The 22,500-nt window shown below is 45.4% G+C and overlaps 1 protein-coding gene across 4 annotated transcripts in view; it reads left to right on the forward strand.

The window, feature by feature from the left end:
• Window positions 1-22,500, forward strand: part of fat3a (FAT atypical cadherin 3a) — a 136,091-nt gene that overhangs the window by 23,268 nt on the left and 90,323 nt on the right. Inside the window, exon 2 of one of the 4 annotated variants that reach the window (XM_056373702.1) lies at window positions 9,675-9,746. The exons of the other annotated variants lie outside the window; for them this stretch is intronic. The gene's annotated coding sequence lies outside the window, so the exon portion shown is untranslated. The remainder of the gene's footprint in view (window positions 1-9,674; window positions 9,747-22,500) is intronic. 4 annotated transcript variants of the gene reach the window in all.

Consider the following 22,500-nt stretch of genomic DNA (forward strand, 5'->3'; position numbering starts at 1 on the left):
CGAGATATTGTGTTCACAAGGCCAAAAGAGGTTGGGGGGGGGGTCTGAGTCGGGGGGGGGGTATTGGGGGCGACAGTGGGACTTGGTAAAGTGGATAAATTGGTAATTTCTTAGCAGAGATTGTTGTGGACAAACGTTGGTTCAGCAGCTGAGTGAGGAACACGAGTGGGTAATAGGTAGAGTGTCACTGAACTCCTCCTCCTCCTCCTCCACCGTCTCTGGAGGACGCTCTGCTCTGCAGATTGGATTTGTAGATTTAGACTGTCAGGTCTGGATAACATGAAGACTGAGGCTGCTGAGTCTAACAGAGTCTCAGGTGGGGGGGGTGGGGGGGGCTCACTACAATACAAACATCTCTGTTATGGAGCACTGATCTGAAGTGTAGCTTGTTTGCTAACAGTGAACTTCATCCTGACACAGACCTGCTGCTGCAGACAGGGACATGTGCCACTGTTACCATAGTAACACTGAGGTGACGACAGGTGACCTGGTTTACTGTATCGGCTCTTTTTACTTATTACATGTTTAAGGGATCATGTGACTGACCTGGAGGCGTGGCTAAACCATGCACCGATGATAACAGTATGTGTTACAGTTATTTATTTATTTTTGACAGTAAACGTCTCTAATTGTCTGTTGAAATATATTTATATTTTCATGTCTGTCAGATTCACACTGACAGAGAGACTACAGTGGAGGAGATATTTACCAGTTGTTGGGTTTTCTATTATTTATTCTTTAGTCTGTTTTGAGTTTGGATTCCTTCAGAGGGGGTTCTGAGCCTCTCTTCTGATTGGCTGACTGTTTTCTGAGTTATCCAAAAAAAAACAAAGCAGATTTCAGGTAAAAACACTCAGAGAAACCAAATCCTGCAAGGTTTGGATGGTGGGTCCAGGTGGGCGGGGCTTGGTGACTGCTTTGTTGTGACATCACAAAGTTCCAGAAGTCCTGACGGCTGGTTTTAAGGCTCAGTTTCTGAATACAGGCTGTGTGCATTTCTCTGTGGACTGAGGCTTTGATACTTTCACAGTATTAATATAGAAGCTAGAGCTGATCTATAATCACACTACACATGGACACACACCTTTACCTTTACCTAAGTCATGTCAGTTAGAGTGAAATAGATTAGTGGAAATAAATAATTGTAACTGTTTTGATAACTGAATCACTGGAGTCATCATCAGGTCGAATGCAGACTGAAGATGTGAGTCCTTCATGTGTCAGTGTTTCCTGGTTCAGTAAGAATCAGCTGTGTTCTGTCTAATCAAAGAGCAATAACCAAAGAAGAAGACTGACAGACACTCATCCTGGTTCAGTCCTGACTCCATCACGTCTCTCTGACTGTGCTGCCTCCGCTCAGAGCTGCTTCCCTCTCATGTGGAGGTGTCAGAATAAACACTTGAGCTTTAGATAGGCAGGAGGAAACCTGCTTATCCTATCTCCCTCTGCCTCCCCTCTATCTCCCTCCTCCACTCCCTCTCTCTCCTGTGGACTCTCCTCCCTCTGTGAGTCTGAGTCGTGGTGACTGTAGGAGGGGGTAGGATGAGGTCTAACAGGAGGAGGACCAGCAGTCTGATGGTGACAGATGAAGCTGCAGAAGGCAGAGCATGGAAATGAGACGTTTAAGAAACGTGAAGAATTGGCCTCAGACTGTCGGCGGAGGGTCCTCGCTCCGTCCACAGGCTGATCCTTCCATCAGGCCGAGCCAGAGGAGGCCGGGGCTGTGTGATAAGGAGGAGCCGTGACCTCTGACCTCCCTGCACCTCAGATGTGGGGCTGTATCCAAAGAGATTTCTGTGTGTGTGTGTGTGTGTGTGTGTGTGTGTGTGTGTGTGTTGACTCTGCTTCTCTGTTTCGTCACGTTGTAAATGTCAGCTCGCTCTCCGCTGCATGAATATTGACACGCTGCGTCTCGCCTCTCCAGCTTGTCCTGGATGTTAAAACAGCCACTTAGCAATGGAGAGGCTCCCGGGGGGGGCTTGGCTGCACCCCCCATTAAAAGGCTCCACTAAACCTCCAAACATGAATCAGTTAGAAGCACAGACATGAATAATGCACAGCAGAGATGGAGCAGGAAGTCGGAGCAGGTTTCAGGTGTGGTGCATCATGGGAAAAAGAAGTGAGAGACGTGATTTAAAGTTTTAAATTCTGACTCATTTAACATCAACTAAGTTATTACAGAGTATAATCACAGGTTTATATTATAGTCCATCATCATCATCCATGTCTCTGAGTGGACAGGTGGAGTCCTGACTGTCTCTGACTGTAAGACACTGTTGGGATCACGTGATCTGAAAGTGGCTCAGGTTGGTTTGTAACTGCAGAGAGAGGACAAGAGAGAGAGAGAGAGAGACAGATATAGAGAGAGACAGACAGACAAAGAGAGGACAAGAGAGAGAGAGAGAGACAGATATAGAGAGAGACAGACAAAGAGAGGACAAGAGAGAGAGAGAGAGACAGATATAGAGAGAGACAGACAGACAAAGAGAGGACAAGAGAGAGAGAGACAGACAGACAGACAGACAGAGGACAAGAGAGAGAGAGAGAGAGAGACAGACAGACAGAGAGAGAGAAAGAGAGAGACACAGAGAGAGAGCTGGACTCAGTCCTCTGAGGTCTCTGGTGAGAATATTTAACCCTGAGAGGTTGACTGGACACGCATACTGAATGGTGTGTGTGTGTGTGTGTGTGTGAGTGTGTGAGTGTGTGTGTGTGTGTGTGTGTGTGTGGGTGTGTGTGTGTGTGTGTGTGTGTGTGTGTGTGTGTGTGTGTGTGTGTGTGTGTGTGTGTGTGTGTGTGTGTGTGTGAGTGTGTGAGTAGCTGTCTGCTGCTCTCCCCCTGAGACAAACCACTCTGCTCCTGATCTTAAAGTTCTTCTGTTTGTTTGGTTTGTGGTGAGAATACAAACAGTTTGACCTGGTCCTCTGTCCTCTGTCCTGAGTCCTCTTTCCTCAGACCTCTGTCCTCTTTCCTCTGTCCTCTGTCCTCTTTCCTCTGTCCTCTGTCCTCTTTCCTCTGTCCTCTTTCCTCTGTCCTCTGTCCTCTGTCCTCTTTCCTCTTTCCTCAGACCTCTGTCCTCTTTCCTCTGTCCTCTTTCCTCTGTCCTGAGTCCTCTTTCCTCAGACCTCTGTCCTCAGACCTCTGTCCTCTTTCCTCTGTCCTCTTTCCTCTGTCCTCTGTCCTCTGTCCTCTTTCCTCTGTCCTCTGTCCTCTGTCCTCTTTCCTCTGTCCTCTGTCCTCTTTCCTCTGTCCTGAGTCCTCTTTCCTCTGTCCTCAGACCTCTGTCCTCAGACCTCTTTCCTCTGTCCTCTTTCCTCTGTCCTCTTTCCTCTGTCCTCTGTCCTCTTTCCTCTGTCCTCTTTCCTCTGTCCTCTGTCCTCTGTCCTGAGTCCTCTTTCCTCAGACCTCTGTCCTCAGACCTCTGTCCTCTTTCCTCTGTCCTCTTTCCTCTGTCCTCTTTCCTCTGTCCTCTGTCCTCTTTCCTCTGTCCTGAGTCCTCTTTCCTCAGACCTCTGTCCTCAGACCTCTGTCCTCTTTCCTCTGTCCTCTTTCCTCTGTCCTCTTTCCTCTGTCCTCTGTCCTCTTTCCTCTGTCCTCTGTCCTCTTTCCTCTGTCCTCTTTCATCTGTCCTCAGTCCTCTGTCCTCAGTCCTCTGTCCTCAGACCTCTGTCCTCAGACCTCAGTCTTCTGTCCTCAGACCTCTGTCCTCAGACCTCAGTCTTCTGTCCTCAGTCCTCAGACCTCAGACCTCTGTCCTCTGTCCTGAGTCCTCAGACCTCAGACCTCTGTCCTCAGACCTCAGTCTTCTGTCCTCAGTCCTCAGACCTCTGTCCTCAGACCTAATGAGTCCCAAATCAGAAACAAAGACATTTTGGGAAAAATGAAACAAATAAATAAATAGATGAATGAATGAATAAATAAATGAAGTGATGATGGTGAGCTCGGTGCGAGCAGCTGAACGTGACTCAGCAGCTCTTCTCTCACTCTGTGTGAGCTTGGACTCAGACTGAGGACGTGTTCATCCTCAGCTCAGACCAGGACACAGAGGACATTAGGATGCAGCCTCTGCAGTTGTGAATAAGTGAGTGAATTGAGCTCAGCAGCGAGCTTTGATCTGAATCAACACTCTGCTGCCGTGCCACAGTCAGGAGTGTGGCCGTGCATACTAACCACAGCAGAGCCTCACTTCCTCACAATCCCTCAGTGCTGTCTGCGCACCACAGGTCACCTCCTCCTCAGAGGCCTGCGGTCAGGATCCTCGGCCTGGACCGGCCGGCACACATCTGTGTCTCTGCTGACCAGGTTCACGGCGCCCCGTCTCCCGTCACTTTCCTCTTGTTCGTGTTCATTGTCGGTGTTTCAGACACTTGAGCTCATTTCATGTGAACTGTCTGGAGCAACCTGCAGGAGACTGAGAGACTCTGAGGCGCTCTGTTTGGTTTGGCGAGGGGCGGAGCCTGTGTGGAGAGTCCAGGAGAAATGACAGAAACATCATCAACGCACCCACTCAGTGTGAATCCTCTGGGCGACGACCTGCTCTATTTCAGTGTGAAAACAGCTGCTAGAGGAGCTTCAGATGCCGCTGGATTAATGAAAATCAGCAGTGAAGAACCAGAAGCTGCAGTTCCTCTAACGACCACTAGAGTCTGGCTCCAACAGTGAGTCAGTCCCCATAGACTCCCATGTTAAAATGTCCAACTTTACAGCAGAAATAAACATGTTTACAGCCTGGTACAAAAACTGTTTTGGTCTCTAGAGCTAATTTCCTCCTTCATGACACCTGTTTATATAACTCACCTGTTAATATAACTCACCTGTTTATATAACTCACCTGTTAATATAACTCACCTGTTTACATTTTATTAAGGACTACAGTTATGGAAGATTGAGGGAGTGGCCTCTTTTAGTGACAGGTGGGTGAGCACTGAAGTCTCAGCTCCACCCAAGCCCCTCCTCTTTGACCGTATTTGGATTAGCTAGGAGTTGGGGGCGGAGTCAGACACTGCCTGGATGGTGACAGTGGAGCAGCTCGGACAGACAGGACAGCTCCATGTCTCTGCTCAGACCTGAGGTTGTGGATCCACCTGGTGAACACATGAGCTGCAGAGAGAATTTTTATTCCTCTTCTTCTTGTCGTCTACTCTTCTCTTCTTCTCTTTCTTTATTCCTCCTCGATTTAAAGCTGCTGTTAGACGACTGTATCTCTTCATTACAATCAAATTACAACAACAAGAGAAGAACAAGAGACATTAAATTATCGTCTTGTACTTAGGTCTGAACAGTTAATCACATATTATCAAAGTCTGAATGTGGCCAAGTGTAATATCCAAATCACGACCACCATTGAAGCTTTGTGGTGCACATCCCCATCATTTTTATATTATAGTGAAAACAAAAAGAAAAAGAATTAATAATCATTATGATAATAATCAGTGAAGTCAGGATTTATTGCACAATGTAAAATAATCTTGATGTGATCTTCTTCATGTCTGGACTCAGTAGTTTTGTTCTAAACCTGCAGCTGCAGTGAAACATGATCCTCATCCTGAATCTGAACTGATTCTGGACTCAGACTCTGCAGGTCTCACACACACACACACACACACACACACACACACACACACACACACACACACACACACACACACTCTCAGTGTCCAGCCCGCCTCTGACCCGTGAAGAGGATGTGGACTGATGATGTCATCCCTGAACCGTTAAGTTTGTTACTGACTGTTATTGCAGTTGGCAGGAGGGTGGTGTTAGTGTTTGGATGGAGGAATGCGAGGCAGTGGGCACTGGCCAAAAGAGTCCCTGGCATTTGCTGCCATGGCAACACCCCCCTCTCCCTCCCCCCTCCCACCCAGAGCTCCATTTATAGATGTAGACAGAAGTGAAGGTGGAAAGAAACGACAAAAGACTGATGGACAAACTGAACGACTGATAGAGACAGGGGAAAAATAATGGGCAGTTTGTTAGTCCCTCCCATACAGAGGTGTGTGTGTGTGTGTGTGTGTGTGTGTGTGTGTGTGTGTGTGTGTGTGTGTGTGTGTGTGTGTGTGTGTCCTCTGGGAAAGTGCATGTGAGTGTGAAGCTGTGCTGTAGCTCTAAATCTTTGCCGCTCTTTTTCTCAGCCACTGAGCCGCCATTAATCTTGGATGTTTGCCTGTTTGTTTGTAACGGATTATAAGGTGCCAGAACTAATGAGTTTTAGACCTGAACCCTGAGCTCACTCTAGCAGAGAGGGGGGGTGGGGGGGGTGCTGTGGTTATACCAGACTCCAGGGTTGTGCTGGTGTTCACTTCAGTACAGCTCAGAGTTCAGCTCACACAGATTAAAATGTGTGTGTGTTCTGGTTCAGCCTGCAGGTCTCAGAGCTGCTTCAACAGCAGGATGTATACATGTTTGTTGTTTATATATGCTCAGTCATCATTTGTATAGAGGACAGATTCCCTTCCCTCCAGCAGTCACTGGTTCAGGTCACATGTTGTATCTATAAGAAGAGTCGATGACCAGAGAAACGTCTCTGTCTCATGAGAAACTGTTTTAAAGAAGGGTGTAAAACATCCCAGGACACCGTAGTGTTGTTGTAGTCCAGTCCCGCGAATAGAGAGCAGGGCTCCACTGATGTGATTGGCCGATACTGATCATCGGTAATCAAGGAGACTGATAACTGATATTTGGAACCGACATCTCAACACAGAACTACTGCTGTACGGACACTGACTGTGGCGTCCAGGTGTTTCTCTTGTGTTGTCCAGCCCAGTTGTGTCAGTGAAGTGGGCTAAATAACAGAAACAGCTGTATAATGTAACACAGCTCCACAATGATCAACATCTGTCTGAAAGTGTTTTAATATAAACTGAAGATTAAAACCTTCATGGAGGAGGATTTACTGCAGGACTGTATCAGTTAAATGTTCCTAATAAACTGATCACTGAGTGTTATTATCAGGTGTAATCACAGACTGTAAAGAGCCTGACTGGAGTGAACTGGTTGATTTCGTTGCTGTTCTCACCTGTGACCTGATTCACCTGGTGACCTGAAGATGCTCTTTAATTTTTTTAAGTATATTTTTCGGGGCTTTTGTGCCTTTATTGACAGCACAGTAGAGAGACAGGAAATGGGGAGGCAGAGAGAGGGGGAATGACATGCAGTAAAGGGCCGTCTGATGCAGGACTCGAACCGGGGACTGCTTCAGCGAGGACTGTAGCCTCTGCATGTGGGGCGCCTGCTCAACCCACTGCGCCACTCGACGCCCCACTCCACCTTTTTTTTTTTTTTTTTTCTAAAGAGAAATCGTCTTGAATAATCCTGATCTCAATATTGATCAAAACGATCGTGATGATGACTTTTGCCGTAATCGAGGAGCCCTAAACTGTCATATACTGTAAAGAAAAATAATTTAATTCAATATTTAGTTTTTACATTTTTTAATTATTCATCTATAATTCATGTGCACTCATTTCATTTCAGTCTCTATATTTATTATTATCACCATGTAAGATGATGACCCCTCCCCTTTTAAAATGTAACACAGGAACATATTTTATTCTGTCATTAAAAACACATAAAGATACTGATAATTGTAAAATGCTGAACAGCCGGGCTGATTATCAGGTGTTTGCTAATAGACAGACCCAACATGGCTGAATAACGTCCAGCAGCCAGAGAGCAAACATAACAAGGAGCACAGACAAACAGTTTCTGTAGCAGCAGCTCAGACCTTGTGGAGCTGATGTACAGGAGCAGATGAATGAAGCTCTGATGGACCACAGGTGGACGAACACAGGTAAACGGCCCTGTGTAGACTTTGGCAGTGGATCACTGATCAGACCTTGTGGAGCTGATGTACAGGAGCAGATGAAGGAGTGATGAGCACAGACTGCTGTTTACTGCAGCAGTGGATCAGACCGAGGTCAGAGCTGCAGAGCGACACTGGCTCTAATGAGTGATTCGGCTCGAAGCGCTAACATCCTCTCATCCATGGAGACGCTCTTCACTCGTTTCCATTCACTCTCCTCTCAAGTGCTTCTCTGCAGCGAGAGCGGGAACTGGGCTGGAAATTACCCCCCAGATCTCAGAGCCCCCCCCCCAGAGGAAGACTACGGTCCTGAGCCATGAAACCATGATGGATGAACAGACTCAGTGTGGTTCATTAACATTCATCCACACAGAGGGACTATATGATTCATGAAGAGCTCCCTCTACACACTGACGAGGCGACGAGTCAGCTGATGGTGGATCGTATGATACGGAGCAGGATTAATGATCAGCTGATATCAAAGGTTTGATTATATCTGTAACGAGGAAAGTCAGGTTTTATATATCTAAGAAACGGAGCAGGTGATTCACTGACAACAAGAGACAGGAGTCACTCACTCCTCAGCATTCATAGCTGTGATGTACAGTGATGTTTTTAATGTTAAAAAGCTCATAGCAGTTTGTCACATCTGTGCTCAGGTGATAGGTCCAGGACAGGTGTTGAGACTCCTCTTCCTGTCCACGAGGAACAAAACATTAACCTCAGATTGAAAGTGTGATGCAGCCTCAGCTCTGCTGGACTCTGGTCTCTGGTCTCTGGACTCTGCTGGTCTCTGGACTCTGCTGGTCTCTGGACTCTGCTGGACTCTGGTCTCTGGACTCTGCTGGTCTCTGGACTCTGCTGGTCTCTGGACTCTGCTGGACTCTGGACTCTGCTGGTCTCTGGACTCTGCTGGTGCAAAAATCATATAAATAATACATATATAGTATATATATATATATATATATAGTGTGTATATATATATAAAAAAGAGATATCATGTCCGTGAGAATGGGATGTACAGACAACCTGAAAATAAAATGTCTGCCGCTCTGACTGTCGCCGGCGCAGAGGAATATAAACAAAAGTGTAAAATGAGTTAAATTTAGTCTTTTTTCTGGACAATAGAATTTATCAATTTTAATTAGAATATTTTCAGAGCAAAAAATAATCATCAAGTTACAGAAGACAGACAAGTCACAGTTTACAAACCAAAAAATCGTATGAGGCATTTTAAGAGCAACAATAATTAGATACCATATTAAAAGCCTCCAAATACTAATTTTATATATATATATATATATATATATTATATATATATATATAGTGTGTATATATATAAAAAAGAGATATCATGTCCGTGAGAATGGGATGTACAGACAACCTGAAAATAAAATGTCTGCCGCTCTGACTGTCGCCGGCGCAGAGGAATATAAACAAAAGTGTAAAATGAGTTAAATTTAGTCTTTTTTCTGGACAATAGAATTTATCAATTTTAATTAGAATATTTTCAGAGCAAAAAATAATCATCAAGTTACAGAAGACAGACAAGTCACAGTTTACAAACCAAAAAATCGTATGAGGCATTTTAAGAGCAACAATAATTAGATACCATATTAAAAGCCTCCAAATACTAATTTTATATATATATATATATATATATATATATATATATCATTCCAGCTGCTATAAGAAGTTTTTGTTAGTAAGTGGAATTCATTGAAAGTAAAATAGAATATAGTTTGAGCACATATTCTTTCATACAGGAGAGGACAATGGAAGTAAACTGTAATCTTTACATAAATACTGTTACCACTGACTGACTGTGGTTTGTTACTCTGTTGTCTTTGTTCCCATTATTACACTGTCTCAGTCTGGACCATTAAATGAGGGAGGAACAGTGTGAACAGCAGCGTTCCTCATGTTCTCCTGCAGCCCAGAGAAGGTGAGCAGCAGGAAGTGACTGGTGCAGGTTCCTGATCTGTGGTGTTGTGTTGTGTTGTGTTGTGCTGTGTTGTGTTGTGTTGTGTTGTGTTGTGTTGTGTTGTGTTGTGTTGTGCTGTGTTGTGTTGTGCTGTGTTGTGTTGTGTTGTGTTGTGTTGTGTTGTGTTGTGTTGTGTTGTGCTGTGTTGTGTTGTGCTGTGCGGCTGTGGCTCAGGTCTGGACTCGACAGGCTCATGGAGGTGGAGACTCAGTCTGCACACAAAGAGCATGAAACACAACCTGGAGGATTTTTTTTACCTGCAGTTAAGTTCCTGTCCAGATGTTCCCGCTCAATTATCCTCAAAGAAAACAGCTGTGTGTAAATGTGTGTGTGTGCCGGCGCATAAGAATCTGTGCAAATATATATTTTATCATAATGTGTGTCCGCCCCCAGGCGATGACTCAGAAACTGGAGCTTTCTCCTAACGATAGCAGCTCCTTCAGGTCAGAACAGGAGCGGCGTTTTGCTATAAATACCTGGCTGATTCTGCTGCTGCTCCACAGGTCTGAAGCCTTCAGCCTTGGCACAGTCCCACTGGGAAAATCCCCCGTTACTGCCGAGCCAGCAGTTACTGTGATGGCTCTAATTTACACCCAGGAGGATCTCGAACCCTGGGATCTGCTCTGAATCAGACTCTGGGCTCCAGCCTGACTCAGGAGGATCTGGTTCTCTCCTCCAGCCCCCCCCCCGGCCTCTCGCTCTCTCCATTCATCTCGCATCCAGTCAGTTGTCAGGCAGTCCTGGTCGGGCCTCATACATCTTGTCTCACCTTAACACATTGTGGCTGCTATGGCTGCAGGCTTCTCTTCTGCACCAAGCAGCCCTGTCACAAATCCACCCACACTCAGACTAAAATAGTCCTGGTATTACCACGCTCAGGCTCCAGACCTCATACTGCAGCTTCTCCTCAGACCTGCGACCAGAGTCTCACTTTAATACTCATCATGGAGCGTAATGTCTGCTCCTGTCTGTTCTCTGACACCAGGGCCACCAGTCAACATCTGACACAGTCAAGTACAGCTGCTGCATTACAGCAAAACTCATAATATAATATTATTTGACAGGATTACTCCTCGACTTTGGAAACACCAGCAGTTATTGAACTTTAAAAAAAACAGAAATAAGATAAGATAAGATGAACCTTTATTGATCCCACACCGGGAAAGTTCACTTGTTACTGCAGCGTAGGAAAAACCAGTTAGAAGAAAAAATAGAATAAAGTAGAAAAATAACAAATCGACCATAAATAAGAAGTCATGTACAAAAACAGAAATTAAAGAACAAATATCAAAACAAAAAGCATGAGTCTGTTGTTTGTTCATGGTTCTCTTATCTGTGCTTTTTCTTATTTTGTAAGAGAAAAAAGACAGAATGAACCTTTCTGTATTTTCTCATCTGTACTCAGTTAACATCCTTGAATAACAAACTTCAGCAGCGCTGAACAAATCACTGATGCTGTGATGATGGAAATGTTAAACAAATGTAAAGGGTGAAATAAGACATGAATCAGCCCAACTAAATGTAACACGTGGCAACAGCTCTTCACGTTGTCACGCGCATGTGATCACACAGTAACAACAACAACAACAGCAGTAACAACAACAACAGTAACAACAGCAGTAACAACAACAACAACAGCAGTAACAACAACAACAACAGTAACAACAGCAGTAACAACAACAACAACAGCAGTAACAACAACAACAACAGCAGTAACAACAACAACAGCAGTAACAACAACAACAGCAGTAACAACTAAAACAACAACAGTAACAACAACGACCGTCAACAGACACAATAACAACAACAGTAACAACAACAACATTTACAGTAACAACACCAGTAACAACAACAACAGCAGTAACAACAAAACAGTAACAACAACGACCGTCAACAGATACAACAGTAACAACAAAAGTAACAACAGCAGTAACAGTAACAATAACAGTAACAACAAAAACAATAACTAACAACAACAGTAACAACAGCTGTAAGAGTCACAACAACAGTAACAACAAAAGCAGTAACAGCAACAACAAAAATCACCATCAGCTTCTTGAAAATTCAAAATGGCCACCATTTCTGGCACAGGAAACATAAACACACACACACACACATATATATATAAATTTCCTCAGAGTTTCATTTGTGCAATTTCTAACATGTAATTGGAAAAATTCTACATAAAACACAATGTATTTACAAACCATTTATTGTGAATGATGTAAGAGTGAGAGTCGACAGTCTACTTGTTTACATGTTAACATTAGCTTGCCAGGCTAACTTGCTAGCGCTAGGCTTGTTTTCAACCTTCTTTTGTAATAATATTTTTACTGAAATATACTTTAATTTTTACAGTGTACTAAATTCACCTTCTATGTTGTTAAAATGTTTGATTAGACACCTATAGATTCTTCATAGGAGAAAATAGTGGATGAACGTTTCCTTGCTAGAAATGGCGGCCATCTTGAATCAGAGGAGTAAATCCCAAGGAGGATTTATGAAGTTTAGTTCTTGTATCCACATTTGAGAGGTTCCCCTGAAACATGAAGCAACCTGCTGAGCTACGACACCTGGAGGGAACGTCGTCAGAATGTCACAAACATCCACTTGGACTCAAAGATGAACTGATGAACTGAACTGAATTTGGTGGTCAAAGGTCAAAGGTCAACTTCACTGTGACATCATCATGTTCTGTAGAAACACTTCTGGACATGATTCAACACTGTAGCTGTGTCCCAGTCCAGGGGCCACATCCTTCAGAGGATCCAGTCTACAAAGATGTGGCCCCTTTTCACTCCGTGTCACCGGCTGTTCCCGCCTTTACGGTGGCGTCACAAAGCGTGGTTCCTGTTGCCTAGCAACCTTGACAGCACGTAACTTTTTTCAGTCTCTTGGTTTTAACAGTTGAACTGTTAGCTGCTGAACTGAGCTGAAACATTGTAATCCTCACGCTCTCTGCTTTCATTACTGCAGTGCATCTTGGGATATGTTGGACCATGGAGGATCCACCTGTTGGAGCCTTCGTCGTCCAGGAGAAGTTGTACGATTCGTAGTCAGTGTTCAGATACACCCTCTGAACTGAGACACAGCCTGTACCTCAGGAACAGGAGGGAGATTATATTTCCTGTAACCTGACTGGTGGGTGCACGAGGTGATTCTAGTTCAGGCCTACACCTGTACGAACCGGTGGAGCCAAACAATGAAGAACACCTGGAGGATTAATGTCCAGTTCTCCATTAGATCATGTTCAGCAGTTAGAAACAAACTAAAGCCACAAAATAAAGTCTGTGTATAAGGATCCTGCTCCTAATGAGATGAAACTCGATACTGGTGGAGCGTCCTCCTGCAGCTGATTCTTGCTCTGTAGCTCCGTCGTCCTGTTGGAGAGCTCATATTGTGTGAACTGTAATCTGATGGCACCACGCTGCTTCCATTCATTCCCCCGCCTCTAACCAGCTGTTTCCAGGTAGCTCGTTAGGGAGAAGCTTCTCTGTTTGTGGTGAATGAGTGAACGTCAGTCAGAGATGAAGCTCACAGTGACTGACAGCTCAACAAGAAACAGATCTGTGATACAGACTGATCTCAGGTCAGTTAGACGAGGGCTGATGTTGTTGTGTTGGAGACATCAGCTGATCGGGGACAGTGGAGACTCATCCTCTGTCTAATGCAGATTAATTTCAGTGGATACAAATAACATGTTGAAATATATTACACTTGGTTTTTCTTCTTCTTCTTTTCCTTCTTCTTCTCCTTCTTCTTCTCCTTACTCTTGTTATTACATGTATAGCTGTCAGTCACAGTGACTGTCCCTCCCCAGGACCAGTAAACTGCTGGGACTGGGTGAGGGTTTTGTGAAACACTTGTCAGGACACATGTGTCTGTCAGCGTGTGTGTGTGTGTTTGTGTGTGTGTGTGTGTGTGTGTGTGTGTGTGTGTGTGTGTGTGTGTGTGTGTGGGCCTATAAATAAGTCAGGTCTGCAGGCTGTTCTCTGGCTGCTGCTACAACACTAGCTCGGCAGAAATCTGTGGGACTTGGTAGCTCTTAGCATGCTAATCTGCTCACTCATTCATATTCATGCTGCCTCTCTATTCCCACGGCTGGAGTGTACTGTGTGTGTGTGTGTGTGTGTGTGTGTGTGAGATACAGTGAGTTAGAGAAAGAAATCTATTTTCAGATTAGCAGTAGGTGTGTTCCTGTTTGTTGCTGTGTGTCAGTCAGACTCCTCCATACATTATTCATGGCATTAGATAACACAGAGATGCAAATTGAATCACAGAGTAATGAATCCGCCGCCAACTTCAGCTCAGACTCAAACAGTATCAAGTTCTCCATGTGTTACTTCATGTTCCAATACATTTACAATGTATAGAACTGTATATCTCACAGTCTTTCTTTTGGTCGCCTCAGCTGCACAAAAATATCGGATGACTGTGAAGAATGATGAGTCGCGTCATTGTATTTAACGCCATGTTGGGTCCAACCCACCGTCCTGTAAACCAGCAGCTGGGGTCTAAATCAACCCAGTATTTTTGAGTGTGAACAGGAACCAGCAGCTGGACTTTGATGTTGCTGATTTCCATCTTTCACAGACGAGGACAGAGACTGAATGACAGTCTGACGTTGTCTGATCGATTGGTGATGAAACACATTAACTCATCGATCACATTGAGAACCAGACCTGAACCTGTGTGTGGTTCTGCTCCCTGATCATTTAATACAGATGTTTGTTCATCTGGAAGCTGCAGGAGGAGACGACCTTCACCTGACACCATCAGACTCCAGATCATTCAGGTAAAGTCAGACTTGAACCTGGTACCTTTACCTGGACCTGCACCTAGACCTAGACCTGGACCTGGACTTGGACCTGCACCTTTACTTAAACCTGGATGTGCAACTTTACCTGCACCTTTACCTAGAGCCTGCACCTAGACCTAGACCTGGACCTGGACTTGGACCTGCACCTTTACTTGCACCTTTAACTACAACCTGCACCTGGACCTGTATCTTGACTGTGGTCCTCAGTAGTTTGCATCAGCTCACGCTGATAACGATAATAATAATGATTAGATTGGCCAGATGTGTGAGAACCCACTGGTTTCTTTAAAAAGTCATTTTCTCAAACAGCTGGTTTTTATCAGCCGTTACTCAGACAGAGGAACTATTTGCAGCGGTGGATGAATCCACACTTGGTGCTGTAGTGAGTGTTTATGGCAGCAGGACGGTGTGTGTGTGTGTGTGTGTGTGTGTGTGTGTGTGTCACTGGTGTGTTTATGTTGTAAAAAAAAAAAAGAAAAAAAGAACTGACCACTGACCAATCGGAGTAGAGTATTGAGCGTATGTCTTGTTAGTCTGCTACATTAGCATGTGAATTAGCCTCAGGCTGCACGCTCATGCTGTTTCTATTGACCACCAGCTATGTTCTATTGCCCGGTCATTGTGCCGCTACGCTAACCACTCACATCAGTGCAGCTGTGTTCGGCCCCCCGGGGCCCCGTCAGCAGAACATGGATGATCTGTGGACGCTGTGACTGTGTCTGGAGTCTCCGTTAAATCAGAATAATATCAGGAATATTAGATCCTGATCAGCCTCAGCTCTGATAATAGGAGGGAGTGTTACCTCTGATTGATCCTCATGTTAACAAACATCATTGGACCCATTTATCTTCACATCAGTGTGTAGAGTAGAACATGCTCCAACACGCTGCTGTACAAGAGTCATGATCAACACATCTGGAAGGACGGGATGATGTTGTTAGTGACTGTAGAGACTCGATCCTCCTGCAGTTTAACATGATTCTAGTGATGCTGATCTCTGACTTCATCTCAGTATTTTAGTTGATGAACAAACACCTGGAGAAGTCATGACGTTCCATCAGCCTTAGCTGAGTGCTAATTAGCAACTGTTAGCATGCTAAAATGATGAACCACTAAAATTCATCATGTTGACAACAGAAGAGTATAAACAGTCGACTTGTTGAATCGTTCTTCAGACTCTGTTTTACTCCCCTGATGTTTTCTTTAATTGTCCTGAGTCTCTGAAGCTGTTCACTGCTACAGAGTTCTCTCCTGTCGCTGCATAATATTTCAAAAATGAAGTACAGATTGAGAGTCACACACACACACACACACACACCACAGCAGCCTAGATGTGTGTGTGTCATGATTTAATAAGTTTGCTGCCATTTTGGAATGTCAGCAAGAAGAATTTATTACTAATTAGGTTGAAGCTGAACTTTTGACCTGCTCCCCTCATTGTGTGTGTGTGTGTGTGTGTGTGTGTGTGTGTGTGTGTGTCTGCACAGCTGAAATGTCAGCTGTCACAGGAGGTGGGAACACATGAACACATGGTCCTCTGAAGAAAGCAGCAGATTAGAAATGATACTGAACATCATGAGCATCACGTTTACATCAGAGGATGAAACTCAAGGTCCACTTGACTTGGTTCGTTCCTGAGCTTTCAGCTACACCTCACAGTCCTCATGTAAAGGCAGACTTCAAATGAAATTGATCAGGATTTGATCTTCCATTTTTTATATTTAAATATGATCAGATTGATCCTGTTACTGATGGATTCAGGATGTATCTAGTTACATATTTTGATTGATTATTGATTTGTATTGGTGATCATGAGAGCACTGTCTAACAGGAAGCTTTACTTGAACTGGTGAACTGGGAGTGTTGGTCTGACTCCAGTTCAGCTGGAGAGTTTGTGGAAGAGCCTCTAGTGGTCGTCAAGGGAACTGCATCAACCTCATGGTTCAGCCTTAAACCTTCTTTTGTTCTGGCCCTAAACACTTTATCAGACATCCCTCCTCCTCCTCATGTTTCACCCCCTTCCTGTGTTCTGTCTCTGCTGCCTGAGACCCCCAGGGAGTCCTGGAGGGACACGGTGAGGATAGTGTTACATGGTGAGCCCAAAACTAGAGAACAAACCACCACACACACACACACACACACACACACACACACACATATATAAGCCTTAAATGGATCATAGCTTTCAGAGCAGAACAAATGGGCCCAGTAGGAACAGAAGCAGAGGCGAGGGGTGGTCTGGACCGAGCTGGAGCTCTCACGCTTATAGTGTATACAACACACACACACACACACACACACACACTCTGAAAAAAAGGCCAGGTTGATTGGATTTATTTTTCTATCATGTGAGGTCGAGCAGGGAAACACACACACACACACACAACACACACACACACACACACACACATATCCCGGAGCTGTCCCCTGCCTTTCTTCAGAGCCACTGAAGTAAATGGGGTGTCGAAGTTAGTCTTATGCAATTATTTCTGCTTCTCTGCAATGCGCCCACTCGTGTGTGTGTGTGTGTGTGTGTGTGTGTGTGTGTGTGTGTGTGTGTGTGTGTGTGTGTGTGTGTGTGTGTGTGTGAGAGATAAAGGGTATCTCCTCTCATCGCAGCAGCACCCACGCCTCTCTGGTGAAAAACGAAGGCTTTCTGCACTGAAACATGGCGAGTGTGAAGCATCCCATGCTCACACACACACACACACACACACACACACACACACACACACACACACACAGTCAGTGTGAATATGTATGAGTCTCTGGTTCTACAGATGATCACAAACCGTCTGAGTGAGAGAGGACTGCTGCTCACCCAGCTGCCAGACGACCATGAGCACAGAGACTCTTCCTCAGGCAACGTCAAGGTCGAAGCTGCTTTTACACCGTGTTTGTGTGTGTGTGTGTGTGTTAATATCAGACACTTTAAGTGTGTGTGTGTGTGTGTGTGTGTGTGTGTGTGTGAGCCACTCATCTTACTGAAGCACTGAGGAGATAGCAGCAGTCGTCCTTGGTGCTCGAGTATCTTCTCTCATAGAGTAAAGGCTTGCAGACACAGATATGGCTGCTCATTTAATTTCATTATCTGTGTGTGTGTGTGTGTGTGTGTGTGTGTGTGTGTGTGTGTGTGTGTGTGTGTGTGTGTGTGTGTGTGTGTGTGTGTGTGTGTGTGTGTGTGTGTGTGTGTGTGTGTGTGTGTGTGTGTATGTGTGTGTTTTACTGTACTCACGGGGCCCCGGAGCTTCACAGGACCCACAGAGCTGCAGGTTTAAAGAGCTGTTAGAGAGCAGAGACCTGAGGAACGATCATGTCAGTGATTGGTCAGGTGCTACAGTTTCCAGCTGTGGCCTGTGTGTTTCTTGTTTCTCACTGAGCCGTTGTCAGTTTGGTCTCACAGCCGGACTCATCGGCCCCTCCAGGATTTCACAGGCTTTCTTTAGGATTGTTGTGGCTCAAACACCTGATTTCTGAGCTCTACACCTGTGGCTCCGGCAGCTCTACACCTGTGGCTCCAGCTCTACACCTGTGGCTCCTCCACAGTGTAAGACATGCTGAACGTCTTCACACGTCTTTAACAGTGATGTTTGTTGTGAATGTGACACGTTCATGTCACGCGTGTCTGCAGCTTCACAACGTGCTTCAACACCACCAACAAGGAAGTGAGTTTGGTGACATCATCAAGGTGTTGATCAGGGACTGGTCTGATTGGTTCAACTGGAGGGGAACTTTGATGATTGTGTGTGATTGGACAAAGATAGAATGAGCAGAGTTCACAGGGATTGGTTGAATTTGACTTAATTAGTGTGACATCACGACTTTCTGGAGGGAGTGACTCATTAGGAACCTGAAGTCTGTCTCTTGTTGTGGAAGCCTCATATTCAATCTGTGATTTTCCGCTTTAAATCATAATTCTCTTGATTTTTTTTTAGCATGTTTTATTCAGACAGTAGTTGTTGTTGCTGTAACATTTTACAGTGTGGGATTGAAACAAGCCTCATAATGACTCTGAGACTCTGGTGTAGTATAATATGGAAAAACTCTTTATTTTATGTGTCTTTAATTAGCTAATTATTTCCTCTGGTGTTTGTCTGAAAGAACTGTAGTTAATGTTGGTAAGAACACAGTCTGTTCTCTGTGTATGGAGAATAAAGTTTCCTATGATAATAAATAAAGAGCTGAGACTTAATACTAATATATATATATATATATATATGATGATTTAAACACACACTGTAACCTGAACACAGAGCTGCAGTATCAGCTATCATCATTATAATCAGTCTTGTTCCCGTCAGGTATTAGAATGATGTTAGTGGTCCAGTGTGTCAGAGCTGAGCAGGTAACCAGAGAAGGCCCCGCCCCCTCATTTCCTCCCTCTTCTGTTGTTCTGAGCAGCAGGTAAGTGATTTAACAGAGCTGCTCTGTCTGAACGTTGCCTCTCTCACTAATCCTCTCTCTCTCTCTCTCTCTCTCTCTCTGTCTCTCTCTGTCTCTGTCTCTCTCTCTCTCTCTCTCTGGGTAAACATGGGGGTTCTCATGTTCCACAGCAGCTGGATGGGGGAGGGGGAGGGGGAGGAGTGACAGTGTGTGAAGCCGCTTCATTTTCTGCAGCCATTTTGTCCTTGTGGCAGCACTATTTGATTAACATCGGTTATGTGTGTGTGTGTGTGTGTGTGTGTGTGTGTGTGTGTGTGTGTGTGTGTGGAATTTCCCCACATAATGCAGTTGTGTGGTTAGTGTGTGCAGGGCCGACACACACACACACACACACACTCACCTCCCAGCCTGTGGTTCTCACCACACGAGTCTGAGGTATTTTTAAAAATAGAGGATGATTTTCACTCTCTGCTGTGGTTTTCTTCAGTAAGGGGCCGTTGAGCAGGATGAGGCTCAGTGCTCTCTGCTTCATGTCACAAACTCAAGTCACTGACGATCTAATTATGAGACTTAATCACTTCATCATTTAGTCATTAATGATCAGATCCTCCGTCACACAGACACTGTGATACTTCCTTATATCACATGATGTCATGTTGTGTCATATAATTATCCTGCACCCCCCCCCTCCCCCCGCACCCCACAGTTTTATTTTGAAAACTCTGGGGTTGTGTTTTATTTTGAAAACTCACGAGTAAATCATTGAGGGAGTTGGAGGGTGAGTGCGTGGGAGGAGGAGAGATGTGACACATCGAATGAGTAGAACAAAGCTGCCAATACTGTGTGTGTGTGTGTGTGTGTTGTGTGTGTGTGTGTGTGTGTGTGTGTGTGTGTGTGTATCTGTACCAACACTGAGGAGCTGGCTGGCACCTTCCTATTGGCCAAGAGGATGTGGAGAAAAAAGCATTCCTGCATATGATTGGTCACTGGGGTCCAGCCCCCTCCTCCTCCTCCTCAGACTCCAGATCTTCAGTGTGGACCAGTTAGTGGAGCAGAATCAGCTGTTTCCTCTGATCAGGGAACCTGGGGATCAGACTTTGACCTTTGACCTTCAGAATAAAAGTTGAGTGAGGAATGGAGGAGTTCTAATTCTCCAGTTTTATTCTTCTACTTTGTTTGGTTTATTGACCTGTGGTGAGGACACGCCCCCCCCTCGTGCTGTCCTCCTGAAGCTCTTACACTACGCCAGTCTTGATTGGCAGATGGACGTGATGTCGTCTCCGTAGAGGAGGGACTTCCTCCTGCTATAAAAGTCTGCCGTCACACTCTCCCTCGTCTGAAACCTCCTCTTGCTCCTCTCAGACGGCAGGTGTAGCTAATGGGCTAGCTAACGGTTCACAGAGTGAGCTAACCGCTCGCTCGCTAAACGCTAGACGGCGCTGCGCGGCTATCTGAGGCTAGCTGTCGTACTAGCTGCTCACAGGTTTTAAAGCTGATGATGATGATGGTGAGGTTATGAAGGTCCTCTGCAGCTGCTTCAGGACAGACTGGACACTAGAGACGGGACTGCTAACTGGTTCGAGGCTAGCTGGTTAGCATGCTAACTTCACCAGGACGTGTGTGTGTGTGTGTGTGTGGTGTCTCACTCTGAGGCGCCTGTTGCTTTTTTAATATGATCTTTTAAAATGTTTGCAGAAAGACAACTGATGGATTGTGGGTAATTGAGTTCTTCTGGTCTCTCTGCTGGTTGATGTGTTAACCAGAGTCGACAGTTGTGATTGTAGGAGCCATTGTGCTGTAGTTCTCCTGCTCCTCCTCCTCCCATTCACTGGAACCAGTCTGAGTGTAGTCATGGAGGTCAGGGGTTAGACATGAAGATAACCCTCCAGCTGGGGTCAGAGGTCAGATGGATCAGGTGATAAACAGATGATTGATGGATTTCAGGTCTGCCATGTTCCTGTTCTTCGCTCTGACTCGCTCTGACTTTGCTGCTTTATATTATTTTGTTGCCTCTGTCAGCCCCTCTGTGTGTGTGTGTGTGTGTGTGTGTGTCTGTGTGTGTGTGTGTGTGTGTGTGTGTGTCTGTGTGTGTGTGTGTGTGTCTGTGTGTGTGTGTGTGTGTGTGTGTGTGTGTGTGCGCGTGTTGCTTTGTCAGCATGGTAGCTGTGGCAGGATGAAGCTGCAGCCTCACCAGCTGTCCTGCCTCTGTCTGTTAGCTTCTAACATACAGTTGTGTATTAGCAGGGTCAGAGGTGTGTGTGTGTGTGTGTGTGTGTGTGTGTGTGTGTTTGTGTGGGGGGGGGGGCTGTTTTCCACACAATTCAAGCCCAATTAGCCTGTAATGAAAAGCTAATGAGAGGCTGTTTAGAGCTGACAGTAAGTGGAGCTTCTCTGTGGAGAGTGATAGTGTGTGTCGCTATCTCTGCTGTGTGTGTGTGTCTGTGTGTCTGTGTGTGTGTGTCTGTGTGCGTCTGTGTGTCTGTGTGTGTGTGTCTGTGTGTCTGTGTGTGTGTGTCTGTGTGCGTCTGTGTGTGTGTGTGTGTGTGTCTGTGTGTGTGTCTGTGTGTGCGTCTGTGTGTGTGTGTGTGTCTGTGTGCGTCTGTGTGTGTCTGTGTGCGTCTGTGTGTGTGTGTGTCTGTGTGTGTGTGTGTCTGTGTGCGTCTGTGTGTGTCTGTGTGCGTCTGTGTGTGTGTCTGTGTGTGTGTGTGTCTGTGTGTGTCTGTGTGCGTCTGTGTGTGTGTGTGTCTGTGTGTCGCGTCTGTGTGTGTCTGTGTGTGTCTGTGTGTGTCTGTGTGTGTGTGTGTCTGTGTGTGTCTGTCTGTGTGTGTGTGTGTGTGTGTGTCTGTGTGTGCGTCTGTGTGTGTCTGTGTGTGTGTGTGTGTGTGTGTGTGTGTGTCTGTGTGTGTGTGTGTGTGTGTGTCTGTGTGTGTCTGTGTGTGTGTGTGTCTGTGTGTGTGTGTGTGTCTGTGTGTGTCTGTGTGTGTCTGTGTGTGTGGTGTGTGTGTCTGTGTGTGTGTGTGTGTCTGTGTGTGTGTGTGTCTGGTGTGTGTGTGTGTCTGTGTGTGTGTGTGTGCGTCTGTGTGTGTCTGTGTGTGTGTGTGTGTGTGTGTGTGTGTGTGTCTGTGTGTGTGTGTGTGTGTGTGTCTGTGTGTGTGTGTGTGTGTGTGTGTGTGTCTGTGTGTGTGTGTGTGTCTGTGTGTGTCTGTGTCTGTGTGTGTCTGTGTGTGTGTGTGTGTGTCTGTGTGTGTGTGTGTGTCTGTGTGTGTGTGTGTGTGTCTGTGTGTGTCTGTGTCTGTGTGTGTCTGTGTGTGTCTGTGTGTGTGTGTGTGTGTCTGTGTGTGTGTGTGTGTCTGTGTGTGTGTGTGTGTGTGTGTGTGTGTGTGTGTGTCTGTGTGTGTGTGTGTGTGTGTGTGTCTGTGTGTGTGTGTGTGTGTCTGTGTGTGTGTGTGTGTCTGTGTGTGTGTGTGTGTCTGTGTGTGTGTGTGTGTGTGTGTGTGTGTGTGTGTGTGTGTG

Source organism: Seriola aureovittata, chromosome 4 (assembly GCF_021018895.1).
Source record: "Seriola aureovittata isolate HTS-2021-v1 ecotype China chromosome 4, ASM2101889v1, whole genome shotgun sequence".
NCBI lineage: Eukaryota > Metazoa > Chordata > Actinopteri > Carangiformes > Carangidae > Seriola > Seriola aureovittata.